The sequence below is a fragment of the Loxodonta africana genome, chromosome 3 (assembly GCF_030014295.1).
Source record: "Loxodonta africana isolate mLoxAfr1 chromosome 3, mLoxAfr1.hap2, whole genome shotgun sequence".
Taxonomy (NCBI): Eukaryota; Metazoa; Chordata; class Mammalia; order Proboscidea; family Elephantidae; genus Loxodonta; species Loxodonta africana.
In genome coordinates, this window is record NC_087344.1 from 85157050 (window position 1) to 85174092 (window position 17043).

A 17043-nucleotide genomic window follows, 5' to 3' on the forward strand; every position below is an offset into this window, starting at 1 on the left:
TATTGTCCAGTGTAGTGCTGGAAGATGAGTCCCCTAGGTTGGAAGGTACTCAAAATACTCAGTGGCCACAACAATGGCTAAACGATGTGCTAAAGCATAACAACGATTGTAAGGATGGCGCAGGACTGGGCAGTGTTTCGGTCTGTGGTACATAGGGTCGCTACGAGTCGGAACTGACTCAACAACACCTAACAACAACAACACAACAATGGACTTGAACATACCAAGGATGGTAACAATGGGGCAGGACTAGGCAATGTTTCATTCTGTTGTCATGGAGTTGCCATGAGTTGGAGCCAACTCAGCGACAACTAACAACAGCAACTGAATTTAATCTTTTAAAAAATTGCTGTTATTTGCATACAGAAAAGGCCAATATTTCAGGTGGGGAAAATCAGAGGATTCTTTGAGAACAACTTCTGCCTCACCATCCCCCATGAAAAATCAGGACCCAGATGCACCCTTCCCAGCCCCTTTCTCTACCCACAGTGCCATGGCCTCGTGTGCTTCAGCATTCCTCCCCTGAAGCCCTGCAGCTGCTCACCTGGTGGGGCCAGCTTGGTTGTCCCTTCAACCTCTCCTCCCCATGCTGAAGTGCTCTCCTGGTTCAGGGACCTGCTAGTGGAGATTGGCGTTCGAGGCCCCAGGATTTGATCCCAAAGTCTCTTTCCAAACCTCTTTCCTACCTCTGCCTTGAATATATCCTCCGCTCCAGCCAAACTGGACAGCTTATGTGGGAAAAGAAAGGAAAAAGCATTAGGCCCTGAATGCAAAACCACAGTTTTTTTAAAAAAAATGTTTATGTCTCTATAAAGTTGATTCTTTTTTCACCATGTTTCCTGAAATGACTTCCCAGCTCTCTCCCCAGCTCTGTGTACTGACCCCCATACCGCCCCCACCCCCCACCACACTCACCAGTCATCTAGCTCAGTTTGTTGGCCATTCCACCTCTCTGCCTCTGCCGGAGATAAATTTATTTTTACTCTGAGCTTCCACAGTTCTTTATTTTTCCCCTTTCTTTTGACTTCTATTATTTTCTGCCTTATATTTTACTTATTTCTATATACATAACATCTTCTCTACCAGGCTCCGAAGTCCTTGAAGGAATAAGCCATTTGTCATTTACTCACTCATTCACTTATTCATTCCATTGGATGTCCAAAATGCCAAGTCTTTTCCAAGCTGTGATGATACCAAGATGAATAAGAGAGTTCCTTGCCTCCAAGGAGTTCAAGTCTGAACTAGAAAGTTAAGTTAAAAAGTCAATGGTTCTTAAGAGTATGGCCCCAATGCCCTTTTAACTCAGTGCTAAAGTCACTCTTGAGCTTCACCCTTCAACCAAAGATTAGATGGCCCATAAAACAAACAATAATACACACAGCTCAACATGTATACAAGACTAAATGAGCCCACCAGCTCAGGGGCAAGGATGAGAGGCAGGAGAGGACAGGACAGGAAAGCTGATTGAATAGAAATGGGGAACCCACAGTCGAGAAGGGGAGAGTGTTAACATGTCACAGAGTTGGCAACCAATGTCACAAAACAATATGTGCATTAATTGTTTAATGATAAATGAATTTGCTCTGTAAACCTTCATCTAAAGCACAAACACAGACACAAAAAAGTCAAAGGCTCTTAGCCTTTTGGGGCCTTTGACTCCTTGGAGACTTTAATGGAAACATTTATGAGTGAGAGTATGCAAACAAAATGCTGTCTACATCTCAGGTATTTCCTGTGTTTCCACGGAAGCCACGGACACCAGGTTTAAGAGCTCCAGACCTAAGGGACCATGGAGGCAGAGAGCACCTACTATGTGCCAGTTCCTGTAGAAGGTGTGTAATTTACCTGCACCTTCTCTTTGAGCCATCACCCCCCAGCCCTCCCATCTGTGACTGTAGGTTGTCCCTTACTGGAGGCTCCAGGTGAGCAGGCACATGCCTGTGGAGGGGGCATGGCTTGCCCAGACCATTCAGCACTGCTTGGTCACTTGGGCCTCCTTTCCCTCCCTGCTGAGGAATGGGTGGAGTAGAGGCTGCCAGGAAATTGCCCTCCAGGCCAGAGGGCTGTTTCTTCTTGCTGAGTTACTTTCTGTTCTCATATGCAATGGTTTTGTGTTTCTCTAAGAAACAGTTTCCTATTTTAGACTTGTCACTGGAACAGGATGGCCGCTGGCCAGCCAGCCTCACTGTGGGGAGGTGATTGTGTTTGGGAGTTAAAATGTCACAGGCATATCATACGAGATTCTTCCTGACATTCACACCGGTGTCTCTGCCCATCAAAGCTCCAGAGGTAATAGGAATGGATGAGGAAGAGTTCTCAGATTCACCCTTCCGAAGCCAGGGAAGCAGGGAAGAGAGACAGCTCAGCAAGCGGGGAAAAGTGGACTCTCTAGTCTCTAGGGCCTTGCTACCTGAGAGTTCTCCTCGCTTCAGCACAGACACGGGACCTTGGTCCTTGAATGTGGCCATCTTGGGTCCTGTTTGCAAGGAAGAACAATTCAGAAGATGCTTCTTGGTTGCTTTTCTCTTTCTCCAGCAGAAGATTTGTGGTATCTGGGGAAAAAAGAAAGGAAAAACTATTAGGTCTTGAATCTAAAACCACAGGACTTTTTTAAAAAGTGTTTATTTTTCTACAAAGTTTGTTTTTCTTCCAATGGGAGCCAAGATACTCTCTAATGCCGGTCTCTGCTGGCAGCTGAGAGCAATGGAAAAGATTGCTCTATATGGAAGAAGTCTGCTGATTGGGAAATAGCAGGCCCAAGTGGAATGGGGGTCTGATTCACACGTCTTCCTGTGAATGGCTCATGTGTGGTGGGACAAAGTCATGTCTAAGGAGAGAAGAGACCAGGAAGAGAATGTGGCCAACATAGGGCCACCTTCACTGGGAACAAAGCCCTCTGGACTTCAGGACAAAAATGATGCCTACCAGTTCCTGAATACAGAGCTTGGTGCCTTACATTTATAGCATTTGCTTCTCACCACAAACCTATGAGATTGGTATTATTATTACCATTTCACAAATGGGGAAACTGATGCTACAGAAGATAAGTAATGATCCCCCAGCAACTAAGTGGTACAATGGAAATTGAACCTGGGTTGAGCCTCATTCCCATGTCCTTGCTCTTAAGTTCTATGTTATACAATCTCTCTCAATTGATCTTGGGCAAGTTACTTTAACTTTCTGTATCTCGGTTTCCTGACCCATAAAATGTGGATAATGGAATTTTTGAGGATTCAATGACAAGGGACATATAAAGCACTTAGAGAAATGCCTTGCAAGCTGTACTTGTTATGTGTTTGCTATAATAGTAATAATTATTACATTATATACACAGGTTTGTGCTTGACAACATGGTGTTGGGGAACAGAGGAAGGAGAAGAAGGTTGGTCCCTGCCTCAGGAGGTACACAGTCTGGATGCACCGACCTGCCTCAGCCTGTCTCACTATATGACGTCCTGAGCATGAAGGGCTGTACTTTTGGTCATTAACTACTTCATTCACAGTTGTGTATTGCCTGCCCAGTATGTGCCAGTCCCTATGTCAGTTGCTCGGGCCACAGGGGAGAGTGGATATAGTCACTGCCCTGGTGGAGCCCACAGCTTCTTGGGGAGAACAGATGGGTCAACAGACAATGACAACACTGTGCGACCAGTGCTGGGATGAAGGAGCCACCCTCTGATCATGTTGGCTGCCCACTCTCATACCCATACTGGATTCCACTGGGGCCTCACTTAGGCTGCTTCCTCTTCCTAGAGTGCTCTTCTGCTCCTCCCTTGCTTGGCTAATTGCTACATCAGGACTCACTCAGCTACCATCTCCTCCAAGAAGACTTTCCTAACCCCCTTCCCACTTCTGCTCCCATAGCTCTTTGTGCTTATCCCTGCCCTAATGCCTGCCCTAATCTATGTCACGCAGTCTTGCAGTTGTCTATGGCAGGCATGCAACCCCACAGTGCCTCACACTGTACCTAGCACAGACTCAGGACTCTTCACTGAACTTCCATGGCTCTTTTTTCTCTCTCAAAAACAGGTGTGGCTTCTTTGCTAACTGTGCCAAAGGAACCACCAGAACAGTGTGATTTGAGACTCAGTTGGAGAAAGGAAAGATGGGATGGGCGGGTGAGAGAGGCCTCTTTCTGCAGCTGTTGCAGTGTGCCTGGACATGGAGCGTGGCTGTTGGAGTTGGAAAAACAAGGGTCAGAGACCAAACCTGACACTTTCACGGATACCCTTGAGTGATTGACTTAATCTCAGTTTTCACATCTATAAAAGGGGTAACAATAGTACCTACTTCACAGGCTCGTCAGGAGATTAAGTGAGATAATAAACATAAAACACTTAGTGCACTGTGTCTGGCACGGGGTAAGAGCCCAATTTATGCCAGTTGTTGTCACTGCTGTTACCGTGACAACAATGACACTGACCAACTAATGCAGGCCAGGTGGAGACTTGGTAACAGTTAACATGTTTCACTCTTAAACACTGATTTCCTTGAGAAGTGCTAAAGGAGCCATTGAGGTGTCATCCCTTCTTGCTGGAGGCAAGAGAAGTGGGTGATATTTTAAACATCACAGTTTTTACTTGGGGCCTCTCCTCCAAGAAGCTTTCCCTGACCACTCCAGCTCAGCCTAATCTCCCTCCTTTTTGAGTTTGCACAGCACGTATCATCTGAGCTGCCCACTGAGCACTTGATTACAGACTGTCTGGCTTGCTCTCTAATTGCTTTCTCTGTGTATTGGCTTGTCTGCTCTGCTAAATCACAAGATATGTTAAGAATAATGATTGCATCTCATTTACGTCCTGTGAAGCACCTAGCTCAGTACTTTCTACATAAGATATTTAACAAGTGATCTATTGATTTGACCTGCTGAAAAACATTTGGTCTTTCACCTGTCATAAGAGAAACACTAAGACCCCAGTTGAAACATGGATAGAAGACAGATTTCACAGAAGCAGAAATATAAATGGCCGAGAAAGATGAAAAAGATATTTATTCTGGCTTATTACAAATAAAAATGTAAATTATATTGAGATCGCATCCTCTTAGCACTCATTTAACAATTAATAGAACCTCTGTCCTCTAGGGTCACTATGAGTCAGAATTGACTCGACGACAGTGGAATTTTTTTTTTTTTTTCTGGTGAGGTGGTGAGGAGACTCAAGCGTTGCTGGTGGAAAGGTAATGCAATTCTGTGACAATGTGCAACAGATAGCAAGAGTCTAAGAAAGCCCATACCCTTTGCCTCAGCAATTCCACTTCTAGAAATCTTGCCCAGGAGATACTAAGAGAATACAAACAAGGATTTATGTACAAAGATGGTCATCATATTGTTATTTTTAATAGTGAAGTTTGGAAGATTGGCTAAATAAATGATAAAATAGGATGGCATGTTGAGGGGCCAGCAAAATGATGATTTTACAGGAAAAGAAGCTCAACTCCTCTCTAATAATGAAAGAAATAAAAATTAAAATGGGACGTCATTTTATTTTATCAAAAATAAAAAGAATAAAAGGTTTGATGCAAAGTAGCCTAGAAAAACCGGCATTTTCACATACTGTTGGGATAGTCATCGTCCGTGACAGTTTACAAAAGCAATTAAATGAAAAGGAGATGCACATACCAAGAAATTATACCTCTAAGAGTCTAATCCACAGTTATCTCTACACTTACATATACAGACATATGGACAAGGTTATTGTGTTATTGTTAGTAATAGCAAAAAATTGAAAGCAACTGAAATACAAAGCAATAGGGGACTAGTTACATAAATAATGTGGTAGATCTGACACGTGGACTAGGAACGCATATCAAGATAGGTCATTAAGTGAAAAAGCCAAGGTATGGGGGAAGAACAGAAAGATACACTAGTAAGTGAATCGATTGGTACATAAAATATGCTTCAATTTGTGAAAAAGCAATGGAAAGTATTTAGTTGAAGATACAGACATAAATATTAATGGAAAGTTTTCTGAGAGGTGGTATCTGTTGAGTTTAAGAACACAGATTCTATAGCCAGGCTGCTTGGGTTTAAATCCCAGCTATGCCACTTATAAGCTGTGTGACCTTTGGCAAGTCACTTAACCTTGCTGTGCTTCAGTTTCTTTATCTGTGAAATGGAGATAGTATACCTATCTGAGAGACTGAGGGCAAGAGTGAAAGAGAGCAAGCACTTAGAACATTGTTTGACATATAGTAAATGTTATATGTGTTAGTTATTATTTTAAAAAAACTAGATAATAAACTTCTGAGGGTGATCATCTCTGGGCAATGTGCCTGGAGGGGGAAGGAGCCTAATTTTCATTGGGCTGAGGGGAGTGCATGGTTACCAGGAGAGAAGCCCCATATGGAGAGAGCTATCTGACAGGGGCCATGGCTTTGGGTGGAGGGATGCAGCCAACTTTCAGCAGCCAGGGGAATAAAAGCTCTAATCTCTCTCCCTCCTTCTGGTTTCCTGCCATACCTCCCATTGGTGGAAACCAACCAGATGCCAGAGGGCAAAGGAGCCAGCTGCGGCAGCCCGTACACATCAGCCCCTTGGGGCCCAAGGCGGGGAAAAGAGGGGAAGAGAGTGGATCTGGAGAGTATCCCAGCACATGCGGTAATACAAATAACACACCCCTCATAGAGTGGTGAGAACAAAGTGAGTTAGCACGCATAAGCCCCTAGAACAGTGCTGACATAGTATATGTTCAACAAGTGTCAGTAACCACTAGTACTAGTATTATTCTCTGTGTACCAAGGCAAGTGGACAGTGTCGCACATGTATCTACCATTTTCATAATAATTTTTAAGGTTACGTTTTCAAGAATTTTTACTGACATGGGTATGACATTAAGAGGAAAAACATACAAGATTGTATATTGGTTATGATCCCAAATTTGTGGATAAACTATACTTAACAAGAACAGAGACTAGGAAAATCCATACAAAATGTCAGACATGGTTGTTTCTGAACGGTGAGATTATGGGTGATTTTTAGATGGCCTTCTTCATATCTTTCTGTATTTGCACAATTTTTCTCCGGTGAGTATGATTTGTTCTTACAAAAAAAAAAAAACAAGAAGAAGAAGAAAGTGGAGGAGATGTAGGAAGAGGAATGAGGAGAAGAAAAGGAATATTTTTAAAAGAAAACAAAAAACACCAGCACCCTTCAGTGGCACTTATGGATAAACCATGATCAATGCTTTAACTCTCACAATAACCCTGTGTTGGGTGCTGTCATTACTAACTCCATTTTAATATGAGGAAACTGAGGCAGAGAAAGGTCTGTGATACAGACTTACATGGGCTTACATGGGTAGGAAATGGCCCCACTGGGATTTGGATTAAGATGCTTGATTCTCAAGGCCACTCTCTTAATTACCTCACCACCTCACCAACTTCGTGATACTGTTCACCATTCCAGCCTCACTTCTGGACATGACTGCTCCTTCACCTTATGGCCCAGGGATGCCGTCTCCCAGGATGACAACACTGCTACACCAGCCCTTAGGTCAGGCTGCTCCTGTGTCAGGAGTGTCCTCACTTTGTTATCTGGTTACCATGCCTTCATTCTTTAAGACCCAAGCCTGATGTTAGTTCCCGAGGAGACTTCCCTGACCTCCTTTCGCTGGGTTAGGTGCCTCTTCTGAGCTTCTATAGGCCTGTGCTTAACTTTTTTTTTTTTTATTGACTTTTATTGAGCTTCAAGTGAACGTTTACAAATCCAGTCAGTCTGTCACATATAAGTTTACATACATCTTACTCTGTACTCCCACTTGCTCTCCCCCTAGTGAGTCAGCCCTTCCAGTCTCTCCTTTCGTGACAATTTTGCCAGCTTCCAACTCTCTCTATCCTCCCATCCCCCCTCCAGACAGGAGAGGCCTACACAATCTCAAGTGTCCACCTGATATAATTAGCTCACTCTTCATCAGCGTCTCTCTCCCACCCACTGTCCAGTCCCTTTCATGTCTGATGAGTTGTCTTCGGGGATGGTTCCTGTCCTGTGCCAACAGAAGGTCTGGCCACCAGGATTCCTCTAGTCTCAGTCAGACCATTAAGTCTGGGCTTTTTGTGAGAATTTGGGGTCTGCATCCCACTGATCTCCTACTCCCTCAGGGGTTCTCTATTGTGCTCCCTGTCAGGGCAGTCATCGGTTCTGGCCGGGCACCAACTAGTTCTTCTGGTCTCAGGATGATGTAGGTCTCTGGTTCATGTGGCCCTTTCTGTCTCTTGGGCTCTTAGTTGTCATGTGACCTTGGTGTTCTTCATTCTCCTTTGATCCAGGTGGGTTGAGACCAATTGATGCATCTTAGATGGCCGCTTGTTAGCATTTAAGACCCCAGGCAGCACATTTCAAAGTGGGATGCAGAATGTTTTCATAATAGAATTATTTTGCCAATTGACTTAGAAGTCCCCTTAAACTATGGTCCCCAAACCCCCGCCCTTGCTCCGCTGACCTTTGAAGCATTCATTTTATCCCGGAAACTTCTTTGCTTTTGGTCCAGTCCAATTGAGCTGACCTTCCATGTATTGAGTGTTGTCCTTCCCTTCACCTAAAGCAGTTCTTATCTACTAATTAATCAATAAAAAACGAAATGAAAGCTTCAAAGGTCAGCGGAGCAGGGGCTGGGGTCTGGGGAACATGGTTTGAGGAGACTTCTAAGTCAACGGGCAAAATAATTCTATTATGAAAACATTCTGCATCCCACTTTGAATTGTGGCGCCTGGGGTCCTAAATGCCAACAAGCAGCCATCTAAGATACATCAATTGGTCTCAACCCACCTGGAGCAAAGGCAAAGGAAGAACACCAAGGCCACACGACAACTAAGAACCCAAGAGACAGAAAGGGCCACATGAACCAGAGACCTACATTATCCTGAGACCAGAAGAACTAGTTGGTGCCCGGCCACAATCGATGTCTGCCCTGCTAGGGAGCACAACAGACAACTCCTGAGGGAGCAGGAGGCCAATGGGATACAGACCCCAAATTCTCATAAAAAGACCATACCTAATGATATGAATGCTACTAGAGGAATCCCAGAGACAATGCTCCCCAGAACTTCTGATGGCACAGGACAGGAACCATCCCCGAAGACAACTCATCAGGCATGAAAAGGACTGGTCAGCAGAGGGGAGAGAGATGCTGATGAAGAGTGAGCCAATTAAATTAGGTGGACACTGGAGAGTGTGTTGGCAACTCTTGACTGGAGTGGGGATGGGAAGATAGAGAGAGAGGGAAGATGGCAAAATTGGCACGAAACGAGAGACTGAAAGGGCTGACTCAATAGGGGGAGAGCAAGTGGGAGAAGGGAGTATGATGTATGTAAACCTACATGTGACAGACTGATTGGAATGGTAAATGTTCACCTGAAGCTTAATAAAAATTAATTTAAAAAAAATCAATAAAAAACCCTCTCCCTCCCTCCTCCCCTCGTAACCACAAAAGTATGTGTTCTTCTCAGTTTTTACTATTTCTCAAGATCTTACAATAGTGGTCTTATATAATATTTGTCCTTTTGCCTCTGACTAATTTAACTCAGCATAATGCCTTCGAGGTTCCTCCATGTTATGAAATGTTTCACAGATTCGTCACTGTTCTTTATCGATGCGTAGTATTCCATTGTGTGAATATACCACAATTTATTTACCCATTCATCTGTTGATGGACACCTTGGTTGCTTCCAGCTTTTTGCTATTGTAAACAGAGCTGCAATAAACATGGGTGTGCATATATCTGCTTGTGTGAAGGCTCTTGTTTCTCTAGGGTATATTCCAAGGAGTGGGTTTTCTGGGTTGTATGGTAGTTCTATTTCTAACTGTTTAAGATAACGCCAGATAGATTTCCAAAGTGGTTGTACCATTTTACATTCCCACCAGCAGTGTATAAGAGTTCCAATCTCTCCGCAGCCTCTCCAACATTTACTATTTTGTGTTTTTTGGATTAATGCCAGGCTTGTTGGAGTGAGATAGAATCTCATCGTAGTTTTAATTTGCATTTCTCTAATGGCTAATGATCGAGAGCATTTTCTCATGTATCTGTTAGCTGCCTGAATATCTTCTTTAGTGAAGTGTGTGTTCATATCCTTTGCCCACTTCTTGATTGGTTGGGTTGTTTGTCTTTTTGTGGTTGAGCTTTGACAGAATCATGTAGATTTTAGAGATCAGGTGCTGGTGGGAGATGTCATAGCTGAAAATTCTTTCCTAGTCTGTAGGTGGTCTTTTTACTCTTTTGGTGAAGTCTTTAGATGAGCATAGGTGTTTGATTTTTAGGAGCTCCCAGTTATCTGGTTTCTCTTCGTCATTTTTGGTAATGTTTTGTATTCTGTTTATGCCTTGTATTAGGGCTCCTAGGGTTGTCCCTATTTTTTCTTCCATGATCTTTATCGTTTTAGTCTTTATGTTTAGGTCTTTGATCCACTTGGAGTTAGTTTTTGTGCATGGTGTGAGGTATGGGTCCTGTTTCATTTTTTTGCAAATGGATATCCAGTTATGCCAGCACCATTTGTTAAAAAGACTATCTTTTCCCCAATTAACTGACACTGGTCCTTTGTCAAATATCAGCTGCTCATACGTGGATGGATTTATATCTGGGTTCTCAATTCTGTTCCATTGGTCTGTGTGCCTATTGTTGTACCAATACCAGGCTGTTTTGACTACTGTGGCTGTATAATAGCTTCTGAAATCAGGTAGAGTGAGACCTCCCACTTTCTTCTTCTTTTTCAGTAATGCTTTGCTTATCCGAGGCTTCTTTCCTTTCCATATGAAATTGGTGATTTGTTTCTCTATCACCTTAAAAAATGACATTGGAATTTGGATCGTAAATGCGTTATATGTATAGATGGCTTTTGGTAGAATAGACATTTTTACTATGTTAAGTCTTCCTATCCATGAGCAAGGTATGTTTTTCCACTTAAGTAGGTCCTTTTGAATTTCTTGTAGTAGAGCTTTGTAGTTTTCTTTGTATAGGTCTTTTACATCCTTGGTAAGATTCATTCCTAAGTATTTTATCTTCTTGGGGGCTACTGTGAATGGTATTGATTTGGTGATTTCCTCTTCGGTGTTCTTTTTGTTGATGTAGAGGAATCCAAGTGATTTTTGTATGTTTATTTTATAACCTGAGACTCTGCCAAACTCTTCTATTAGTTTCAGTAGTTTTCTGGAGGATTCCTTAAGGTTTTCTGTGTATAAGATCATGTCATCTGCAAATAGAGATAATTTTACTTCCTCCTTGCCAATCCAGATGCCTTTTATTTCTTTGTCTAGCCTAATTGCCCTGGCTAAGACTTCCAACACGATGTTGAATAAGAGCGGTGATAAAGGGTATCCTTGTCTGGTTCCCATTCTCAAGGGAAATGCTTTCAGGTTCTGTCCATTTAGAGTGATATTGGCTGTTGGCTTTGCATAGATGCCCTTTATTATGTTGAGGAATTTTCCTTCAATTCCTATTTTGGTGAGAGTTTTTATCATAAATGGGTGTTGGACTTTGTCAAATGCCTTTTCTGCATCAATTGATAAGATCATGTGGTTTTTGTCTTTTGTTTTATTTATGTGATGGATTACATTAATGGTTTTTCTCATATTAAACCAGCCTTGCATACCTGGTATAAATCCCACTTGATCGTGGTGAATTATTTTTTTGATATGTTGTTGAATTCTATTGGCTAGAATTTTGTTGAGGATTTTTGCATCTATGTTCATCTATATAGGTCTGTAATTTTCTTTTTTTGTAATGTCTTTACCTGGTTTTGGTATCAGGGATATGGTGGCTTCATAGAATGAGTTGGGTAGTATTCCGTCATTTTCTTTGCTTTGAAATACCTTCAGTAGTAGTGGTGTTAACTCTTCTCTGAAAGTTTGGTAGAACTCTGCAGTGAAGCCATCCAGGCCAGGGCTTTTTTTTGTTGGGAGTTTTCTGATTACCTTTTCAATCTCTTTTTTTGTTATGGGTCTATTTAGTTGTTCTACTTCTGAATGTGTTAGTTTAGGGAGGTAGTGTTTTTCTAGGAATTCATCCATTTCTTCTAGGTTTGCAAATTTGTTAGAGTACAATTTTTTGTAATAATCTGATATGATTCTTTTAATTTCATTTGGTTCTGTTGTGATGTGGTCCTTCTCGTTTCTTATTCGGGTTATTTGTTTCCTTTCCTGTATTTCTTTAGTCAGTCTGGCCAATGGTTTATCAATTTTGTTAATTTTTTCAAAGAACCAGCTTTTGGCTTTGTTAATTCTTTCAGTTGTTTTTCTGTTCTCTAATTCATTTAGTTCAGCTCTAATTTTTATTATTTGTTTTCTTCTGGTGCCTGATGGATTCTTTTGTTGCTCACTTTCTATTTGTTCAAGTTGTAGGGACAGTTCTCTGATTTTGGCTCTTTCTTCTTTTTGTATGTGTGCATTTATCGATATAAATTGGCCTCTGAGCACTGCTTTTGCTGTGTCCCAGAGGTTTTGATAGGAAGTATTTTCGTTCTCGTTGCATTCCGTGAATTTCCTTATTCCCTCCTTGATGTCTTCTATAACTCAGTCTTTTTTCAGAAGGGTATTGTTCAGTTTCCAAGTATTTGACTTCTTTTCCCTAGTTTTTCTGTTACTGATGTCTAGTTTTATGGCCTTGTGGTCTGAGAAGATGCTTTGTAATATTTCGATGTTTTGGACTCTGCAAAGGTTTGTTTTATGACCTAATATGTGGTCTATTCTAGAGAATGTTCCATGTGCGCTACAAAAAAAAGTATACTTTGCAGCAGTTGGGTGGAGAGTACTGTATAAGTCAATGAGGTCAAGTTGGTTGATTGTTGTAATTAGGTCTTCCGTGTCTCTATTGAGCTTCTTACTGGATGTCCTGTCCTTCTCCGAAAGTGGTGTGTTGAAGTCTCCTACTATAATTGTGGAGGTATCTATCTCACTTTTCAATTCTGTTAAAATTTGATTTATGTATCTTGCAGCCCTGTCATTGGGTGCATAAATGTTTAATATGGTTATGTCTTCCTCATCAATTGTCCCTTTTATCATTATGTAGTGTCCTTCTTTATCCTTTGTGGTGGATTTAAATCTAAAGTCTATTTTGTCAGAAATTAATATCGCTACTCCTCTTCTTTTTTGCTTATTGTTTGCTTGATATATTTTTTTCCATCCTTTGAGTTTTAGTTTGTTTGTATCTCTAAGTCTAAGGTGTGTCTCTTGTAGGCAGCATATAGATGGATCGTGTTTCTTTATCCAGTCCGAGACTCTCTGTCTCTTTATTGGTGCATTTAGTCCATTTACATTCAGCGTAATTATAGATAAATAAGTGTTTAGTGTTGTCATTTTGATGCCTTTTTATGTGTGTTGTTGACAATTTCATTTTTCCACATACTTTTTTGTGCTGAGACGTTTTTCTTAGTAAATTGTGAGATCCTCATTTTCGTAGTGTTTGACTTTATGTTTGTTGAGTCGTTAGGTTTTTCTTGGCTTTTATCTTGAGTTATGGAGTTGTTATACCTCTTTGTGGTTACCTTATTATTTACCCCTATTTTTCTAAGTAAAAACCTAACTTGTATTGTTCTATATCGCCTTGTATCACTCTCCATATGGCAGTTCTATGCCTCCTGTATTTAGTCCCTCTTTTTGATTATTGTGATCTTTTACATATTGACTTCAGTGATTCCCTGTTATGAGTATTTTTTTTTTTAATTAATCTTAATTTGTTTTTGTGATTTCCCTATTTGAGTTGATATCAGGATGTTCTGTTTTGTGACCTCGTGTTGTGCTGGTATCTGATATTATAGGTTTTCTGACCAAACAATATCCTTTAGTATTTCTTGTAGCTTTGGTTTGGTTTTTGCAAATTCTCTAAACTTGTGTTTATCTGTAAATATCTTAATTTCGCCTTCATATTTCAGAGAGAGTTTTGCTGGATATATGATCCTTGGCTGGCAGTTTTTCTCCTTCAGTGCTCTGTATATGTCGTCCCATTGCCTTCTTGCCTGCATGGTTTCTGCTGAGTAGTCTGAACTTATTGATTCTCCCTTGAAGGAAACCTTTCTTTTCTCCCTGGCTGCTTTTAAAATTTTCTCTTTATCTTTGGTTTTGGTGAGTTTGATGATAATATGTCTTGGTGTTTTTCTTTTTCGATCAATCTTAAATGGGGTTCGAAGAGCTTCTTGGATAGATATCCTTTCGTCTTTCATGATGTCAGGGAAGTTTTCTGTCAGGAGTTCTTCAACTATTTTCTCTGTGTTTTCTGTCCTCCCTCCCTGTTCTGGGACTCCAATCACACGCAAGTTATCCTTCTTGATAGAGTCCCACATGATTCTTAGGGTTTCTTCATTTTTTTAAATTCTTTTATCTGATTTTTTTTCCAGCTATGTTGGTGTTAATTCCCTGGTCCTCCAGATGTCCCAGTCTGCATTCTAATTGCTCAAGTCTGCTCCTTTGACTTCCTATTGCGTTGTCTAATTCTGTAATTTTATTGTTAATCTTTTGGATTTCTACATGCTGTCTCTCTATGGATTCTTGCAACTTATTAATTTTTCCACTATGTTCTTAAATAATCTTTTTGAGTTCTTCAACAGTTTTATCAGTGTGTTCCTTGGCTTTTTCTGCAGTTTGCCTTATTTTGTTTCTGATGTCTTGAAGCATTCTGTAAATTAGTTTTTTATATTCTGTATCTGATAATTCCAGGATTGTATCTTCATTTGGGAAAGATTTTGATTCTTTTGTTTGGGGGGTTGTAGAAGCTGTCATGGTCTGCTTCTTTATGTGGTTTGATATGGACTGCTGTCTCCGAGCCATCACTGGGAAACTAGTTTTTCCAGAAAATCCGCTGACTGGGACGCTGGCTCCAGGCTCTGAAAACAATCGCTGCTTCCCCGTATTTGTTCGTTTTCTGTCTCTAAATCTGTGTTTGTTGTTCAGGGTTCGTAGATTGTTATGTACGTGATCGATTCACTTGTTTTTCCGAGTCTTTGTTGCAAGAGGGATCCGAGGTAGCATCTACCTAGTCCGCCATCTTGGCCCTGCCTCCCTGTGCTTAACTTTTCCTGCACTTAACCACCCCCTTTAATATAATTACCATAATTTATTTATTTATAATAATTCTCTTTCTTCCGCCAAACTACAAGTTGCAAACTATGAGCTGGATCAGGCCTGCAGATGCTTAGACTACACAGCGTTAAAGATAATTAAGTTGTTGTCAACATTTAAACATAAATATCCTGATTTTGGGCTTCTCTTTAAAATCCTATCAGGCAACACTGGGTATTTGCTCTTGAATGGCAGCAATTAGAAGCAGCTGAATAGAGGCTGTTCCCTTTAGGTGAGGACAGTTTGCTGTCATCCTCACTACTCCCTATTTCACTTATTTATATACTGACATGGCTCTGAGCAGTGCCAAGGAGCTCTTCACGGGCATTGCCTCAGTTATCTTTTGCTGCATAACAAGCCACTTCAAACCTTAGTGTCTTAAAACAACACCCATTTCTCTAACTCACTATTCTGAGTCATTAATTTTGTTTGGACTCACCTGGATGGTTCCTCTGCTGGTACGCTGGGCCCACTCAGGCATCCGGGGTTGGCTGGCTGTTGGCTTGGGTAATTAGGTGACATATTTGTCATCATCTAGCCAGCTAGCCTAGGCTTCTTCATACGGTGGTGGTTGCAAGGCTCCCAAGAGCAGCAAAAGGGCAAGTCTCAATGTGTGCGCCTTTTCCAACCACGTGCTTTGAAGTCATGTTTACTAAGGTCCCGTTGGCCAAACACCGCAGGGGCAATCCAGAGTCAAATATTAGAAGAATAGACTGTATTTCTTGATTGAAGGATCAGCAAAGTCACATTACAAAGGGACAGGTATACAGAAATGAGGAGAATTTGTGGTCATTTTTGCAAGCTACCACAGGCAGGGACCTTGTCTTATTTCTCTCTGTTATGACTCAAGGTCAAAGCCAGGGCCTGACCAGTGGGAGGGTGGTCAGTAAATATTTAATTAAATGGAAATGAATGTAAATGAGCTGATCTACCCCTGTCTTTGGAATCTTTTCTCAGCAGACTATTCTAAGCTTTCTTGGCTTACCTTGCATCTTCAAAGGCCCCCAGCACTGAAGAGAAGCAGGGAGGGTGGGACATCTCAGAACCCCTAAAGGGAAGGCACTGGTCAGGGCATGCTTTGGGTTAAGCTGTCTGGAGTGAGAAGCTGTTGGATCTGTGCTCACTTTACGCGAACTCTAATGAAGCCACAGCCAGAATGCTAGTTGATTGGATTGGGCCCCTGTGATTCTGAAACTGCACCGAGAAAGTCCTGGCATGTCTAAAGATGATCTTTGTTTTGGGTGGGAAAGTGGGAGAATTCTCTCGCTAAGGGGGGCAATGCCTGTCATACAGTCCAATCCTTGCCCCTGGTATAGCTCGTGGCCCACAGCTGAGAGCACGGCTGCCCCTGAGGGCTATCCTGCCGACAGGAATAGTGCTGACAAGGTGGTCCAGCCCTGGTGATACAGGATGTCTTGGTTTCCTGCTCATGAGGTAGCTTGCTACTGAGTCCTGCCTGGGCCAGGAAGTCAGGAGACAGGAGTTCTTATCTCAGCCCTACCACTAACTTGATCTCACTCTCTGACTTCAGTCTCCCCCAGTAAAATGAGAGAGTGGGCATGGGGGGTAATGGTCTCTAAGTGCCCTTCCAGTGCAAAGATTTGAAGAGCTTATATGCATATACATACACGTTTGCATCCAGCTTCAGCACGCTCACAGAGAAGCTGTTTACAGACCCCTGTTGTGAGGGTTAAGATTGTGTGTCAACTTGGCTGGGCCATGATTCTCAGTGTTTTGGCAGTTGTATAATGTTGTGATCACTTTCATGCTGAAATCTGATACGTGATCACCACCATGATGGGATCTGCTGAGTTGTACTGGCAGGGGAGGGGCCTGTGGCAGCGCACCACCCCCTCAGCCTTCATCTCTCTGCCCTCCGCCATCTACTTCCTTCCTGCTCACATTGCCAAGGCTTTTGGCTTATTTTAGCTCCTTCAGCTGGCTCCTGTTTGTTTGACCTCTGGTTCTTGGGGCTTGAGTTAGCAGTTTGCCTGCCGATCTTG